The sequence below is a fragment of the Saccopteryx leptura genome, chromosome 4, assembly GCF_036850995.1.
Source record: "Saccopteryx leptura isolate mSacLep1 chromosome 4, mSacLep1_pri_phased_curated, whole genome shotgun sequence".
Classification (NCBI taxonomy): domain Eukaryota; kingdom Metazoa; phylum Chordata; class Mammalia; order Chiroptera; family Emballonuridae; genus Saccopteryx; species Saccopteryx leptura.
In genome coordinates this window covers 14,399,495-14,405,555 of record NC_089506.1, presented here as the reverse complement: position 1 = coordinate 14,405,555, position 6,061 = coordinate 14,399,495, and positions in this window count along the sequence as shown.

Below are 6,061 nucleotides of genomic sequence, written 5' to 3'. Positions count from 1 at the left end.
AGGCATCGGCTTTGAAAGTCGGCCTTTGGAGTTATTTTTTTCCCCTGGCTGGGTACCTAACCTCATGCTTCCTTGCGCAACCGAAAGCGTCGTCTACTCTGCTGGGACTGGCTGCCCGCGGGAGGTGGGTCGCACCCTGGCTTCGCATCAGGGTCATTCAGAACAGTGTCCTACTTTGCTCTAGGGACACCAAACTTAAGGGTGCTAGTTAAAGTTTGCCATCGGGTCACGGGAGAGCTGAATAATGCTCTTGTGATTCAAAAAGTTTCCAAAATATCCTCGGGACCAAAGAAAGCCTCGGGACGTTAGGAACACTGGGACGGGTGGGAGAGGATGAATGTCAAGGTCTCTGGAAGCGGTGCAGAAAAGAGATGCTGGCGGGTGGAAGGAGGGTTGGATAAAGAGACAGTAATTATGGAGTGCTCTGAAAAGACAAAGGAGACAAATCACGGAGCCTGCGGAAGGAGAAAGGGAGGGTCGGCGAGAAGGCTGCCCCCGTTCTGCCCCTGAGCTGTGTTCCCTGACTACCAATTTCTCTTTTCTTCAGGCGAAGGAACCTGTCCTGACTCTGGTTCCTTTTTCTACACATCCCCCTTACGAAGGGGCTGGGCTAAGAGTGTGCGTCTCCTAGGAGCGGGTCCTTCTGCTGTAGGGAAAGTGCTGAGGAAGATGAGCTGTTGAAAAGCGCCCAGAACCTCTCTTTGCTTAGATTAGTTGTACTAACAGCTTTTGTAATCTGTCCCCTGCCACTTGCAGGGCCTCTTTCCTTTAGAGAAAAATATGCTTGAGGCGTTTCTCCAGCTGATTTTTTTTTTTTTTTTTTTTGAGTGATCCATATGTACTGACATGAAAAGAGATTCACGAAATAACTGGAAAAAAAATTTTTTTTAAGGTGCAGGATAGAAAATATAATGTAATGCCATCTTTGGGGAAAAACGTTCCTTTCGCTACAGCCACACTAATGTCTGGGAAGCAAAACACTGATCAACTTTATGTGATGGTGTAGGGCCAGTAGCCATGGCCACCACTACAGCTGCCTGGCCAGTGCAGGTTAGCATTTGATTCAGACAGACAGTATGAACAACAGAGCCAGGAACTGGTGGGCCATTAGCTTTAATCCTAGCTCGCACCCAGCAGGGCGAGAAAATACACACAGTGGGAAAACACTTCCCTTTACATTCAGGGCTCCCAAAGCCACTGATTGATTCTAAAATCAAAGGCCCCACCAACCTTATTCACTTATATTCCCCAACTCTTTCTCTCTGCACAAACTCTGCATAAACTGGCCTCTCCTCTGCAATGCTGACGGCAGAATCTGAGCGAGCCAGAGCCCCCAGTCTGCTTCATTTTAGAGTGTAGAAAAAGCCTTTAAGCCAATATACAAATAAAGAAGTCTCTAATACAAAGCCAATTATCTGAGGAATAAATGGGATTCCTCATAAGAGTGCACCACCCCACATCATGCAACAGTCAAGGGTGTGGGGAAAGGCTTAGTTTTGAGAAGATCTTAGTATTAGAAGAATGTTGAAAAGATCTTAGTATTAAAAGGGTGGGAGCCCTGGCTGGTTGGCTCAGTGGTAGAGTGTCGGCCTGGTGTGCTGGAGTCCCGGGTTCGATTCCCGGCCAGGGCACACAGGAGAGGTGCCCCTCTGCTTCTCCGCCCCTCCCCCCTCTCCTTCCTCTCTGTCTCTCTCTTCCCCTCCCGCAGCCGAGGCTCCATTGGAGCAAAGCTGGCCCCGGCACTGGGGATGGCTCTGTGGCCTCTGCCTCAGGCGCTAGAATGGTAGAATGGCTCTGGTTGCGACAGAGCGACGCCCCAGATGGGCGCCCCCTGGTGGGCGTGCCGGGTGGATCCCGGTCGGGCGCATGCGGGAGTCTGTCTGACTGCCTCCCCGTTTCCAGCTTCAGAAAAATACAAAAAAAAAAGGGTGGGAAAGGCTTAGTCTTAAAACTAATTCTTAGGCTATAAGGACCTTGCCTGCTGTAAAGCCAGTAGCCACGGCCACCATCACAGCTGCCTGGCCCGTGTAGGTTCACATTTGATTCGGACAGACGGTAATGAAACAATGGAGCCAAGAACTGGTGGGCCATTAGCTTTAATCCTAGTTTGCACCTGGTGGGCAAGAAATACACACAGTGGGAAAACACTCCCAAAGACACTGACTTATCCGAGTTTCCTAGAATCAAAGGTTTCTACCTCACCAGCCTTATTCACCTCTGTTCCCCATCTCCTTCAGCACTCTGCCATCTTGGTTGCTTCCCCTCTCCTCCACGTGGCCTTTCTCTGCTCTCCCCCAGCATGGGCTCCTCTGCCCCATTTTATAGTGTAGAAATCAAAACCTGTAATCCAATATACAAACAAGGAAGTTTCTGATACAAAGTCACTTATCTGAGGCATAATGGGATTCCTCAGGAGAGTGCACCATCCTCTATCATGCAACAGTCAAGGGTGTGGGGGAAAGCTTAGTCTTAAAACTAAGCCTTAGGCTATAACGACCCTGCCTGCTTACAGCCTGTCCCCCACACCCAATGCAAACTATAAGCAAGCAAACATATATATCATACTTACAAACTTATTTGACTAACCGATGGCCATGGAAAAGAAGAACTTACATTCTTTATTTTACTCACCTTGATATTATTTAATTAGTTAAAGACTTTTAAAAATGTATTTATTTAATATATTTAAGTATATCTCATCTCTTTAAAAGTCTACTGTAGCAATGAAACTATGGGATTTGTCTGTATCCGACTCGACTAATCTCTGTGGACAAAACAGGGAATGTACAACCACTGCTCTCTAGCTGGGGAGAAGGGGGGAGCGCTTCCAGCAGCAGCCAAGGTGAGCAAGAAGCACTCCGAGGCAGAGAAGGGTGTGATGGGTTCAGGAGACTGTGCCGGGGGCCCCCTGCTTGGAGCACAGGGTGGCTCATAGTGACCAGAACAAGATCATGTTCCCAGGCAGCATGGTGCCAACTTAAGGAGACCTTGACTCCTAGGCTTAGAAATTTTATCTTTATATTGAAGGCAATGTGTGTGTGAGAGAGAGAGCACTGAGGAATTTTTTTGGAAAGGGCCAATAATGCAAAAGCCTGTCACTTCGTTTCCTCAGTCATCCTTCCCATCCTATTTGTCACCAGATAGGACACTTCTCACAGTGCCCTAAAATTTCAGACTGACTGTCAGATGGCCAGGCTTCAGAGAAACCCATGGCGACACCCTTCCCTTTTGGCAACAAAGTTCACAGTTCTGCACCCTGGAATGTCCACCCTGAAATACAGTGGTGCTCTATGTAGGCATCATGGCATTGCCAATGTGAAGGTAATCCACCCACGTTCCGTAACCGCCCTGCCAGCTTCCTGGCACTGAGCCAGCTGAGGAGGAAGATGTCTCCAACTTTCTCTCTTGCAGATTTGATCTACAGCTAGTGCTCGACTTACGACCACGATTGGTTCCAACAGACCGGTTGTAACATGATTTGGTCATAAATTGAGTAGGCTATATGTACAGTACTGTGAAATGATGTTATAAAAATCTTTAAATCATATTTTATCATAATTTTCTTTCATTATTGTTATGTATCATAATTTTATTTGTTCATTTTATGCCATTTGTATCATCTCTACACCATTTTGTTTCTTATTTTTACATTCGTCAGGTTTAAGTAAAACACTGCATTACCAGTACAACTGGTTTAATATTTGCAAAGACAATTTCCTCTTGGTAGACATCTTGGGAGGGGTTTGATGAAAAATATCCAAGACACAGAACACAAATTGCTGTACCGAGTCTGGGATAACAGTTGAAATGGTGCACGCGGAGATGGCAGTACTGCCGGAAGCTGGTCCGCACTGTCGTACACCCAGCTGGGCAACGCTTGTGCTGCCAGACGCGGAGCAATTGTGATCCTAAAGTCGAATGGTCGTAAGTTGCATAGGTCGTAAGTTGATCAATATTTGTATACGAAAGGATAAATCCCTTGCCACTTGGAACCTTTGCTACTCTCCCCGGCTTGAAATACATGCTTTTGAAAGTTGCGGCCATGGGTCAGAATATGTTATAAACTACAGAAAACGTTGTAAATATTAACACTTTGATTTCCTTAACTTTTCTGTCATTTGGAATGACTCTCAGTAGGAAAAAGATATTTAACTTAGATTACAAAACTAAATTCTGGCTGAATATAAAACTATTATTCACATTATTACACATAGCAAATTATGTGTATAACAGGAAGGAAACTGTCATGAATTGTTGAATCACCAAGATCAGATAAACTGCACATTACTTAAAGTACAGTTTTATGGACAAGCATCATCACGTCTGTGGACCTTCCCTCCAGGTCATACAACAGAGCATGAAATCACATTGTCTGTACTCTTGCAAGTCTTCTTAAACTCAACTTATTCCTGTGAGATGACTCTTTATTGCTGTATGTAGTGGTATCCCTTTTCATAGCTAAGTATTATTCCACTGTTTGACTATATCACAACTTATTATTCATTTTATGACCAATGGTTGTTTCAGACATCTCACATATATTTTTTTATTTCATACACACACACACACACACACACACACACACACACACACACACATACTCTATTGATTCTGTTTCTATGAGAATTATGACTAATATTAGCCATTTTATTAAATGTATTCCTATCGCTTGATTTTTTGAGGCCATTATAAATTTTTATTATTTTATTATCTAATTATTGTTAGTATCTAGAAATGCAAAAGAATTTTATGTTGATCTTGTATTCAATGAGCTTGCTAAAATCACGTATTGATTTTCAAGTATATCTGTAGATTATTTTGAATTTTCTACCTACACAATGATGTTTTTTGTGAAGGATTTTTTTTCTTTCCAATTCTTAAGACTGTCTATGTTACTCTTGCCCTACTGTGCTGGTGAGGACGTCTTGTCCAATGATGAGTAACGCTGACTGCAAGCAGGAACTTCTTGTATTGCTTCTGATCTCTGGGGGGTAGAGTTAAATATTTACCTTTAAGTGTTAAGTTTGCTGTAGGGTTGCTTTTTTCTGTAAATACCCATAATCAAATGATAGTTGTTCCCTTCTCTTCCTAGATTACTAGGACATTTTATTATGAATGAATTTTTTAAAGACTTTTTCTTCACCTATTGAGAAAATCAATGTGGTTGGTTTACTTTGACATTATTTGTTCACCAATTATTTTTCACATGGTAGCTCAAACTTGCATTCCTGACATAGATCTAATTTGGATGGTATGTATGAGTCATTTTATTCCTAACTGACTTGACTTGCTACCGTCTAGCTTAGGAGTCCATATCGTCTGTGTTGAGAGATGAGGTTGGCCTATTATTCTATTCCCCTCCCCCTTTTTGTAATACCTTTATCAAGGTTTGTATCAAGGTTATGTTAGCCTTACAAAACTTTCTATTACCTTGAGTTATTTTTTATATTGTTGTTATTGATGCTACTATTTCCCCTTAAATATTTGGAAGAATTAACCATAGAAGTCCTCAGGACTTGGAGTTCTCTCTGAGAGGACTTTAATGATAGATTTAAGTCTATAATCGATTTTAAATCCTTTCCTGATTTTCTATTTCTTCTTTGGTGATAATGTTTTTCAAGGAATTTAAACATTTCATCTAAATTTTCAAACCAAATTAGTCATAGTATACTGGTTCAGTTTAAATATCTGTAAGATCAGTAGTGATATGCCCAATTTTTTCCTAGAACTGCCCCCCCCCCCATTTGACTTCAAGGATTCCACATTCTCTTGACTTTTATTCTCCCTCACCAGTTATTTTTCTCAGTTTGCTTTGCTGGTCTCTTTCCACCTCCCATAGTTCTAGATGTGAAAAGGCCCAGGGCTTGGTACTCTTTTTCCCTGTGTCTTCACACTCACTCTTCGGTTATCTCATCCATGAAGTACTTTAACACCATCTCTTTGTTGGGAAGTCCGTACTTCCGGTCCACACCTCTTCTCTAAACCCCGGTTCAGATACCCAGATACCTCCGCGTCTTCACGTAGGCATCCAACAGGTATCCCAAATATGACACGTCCCAGC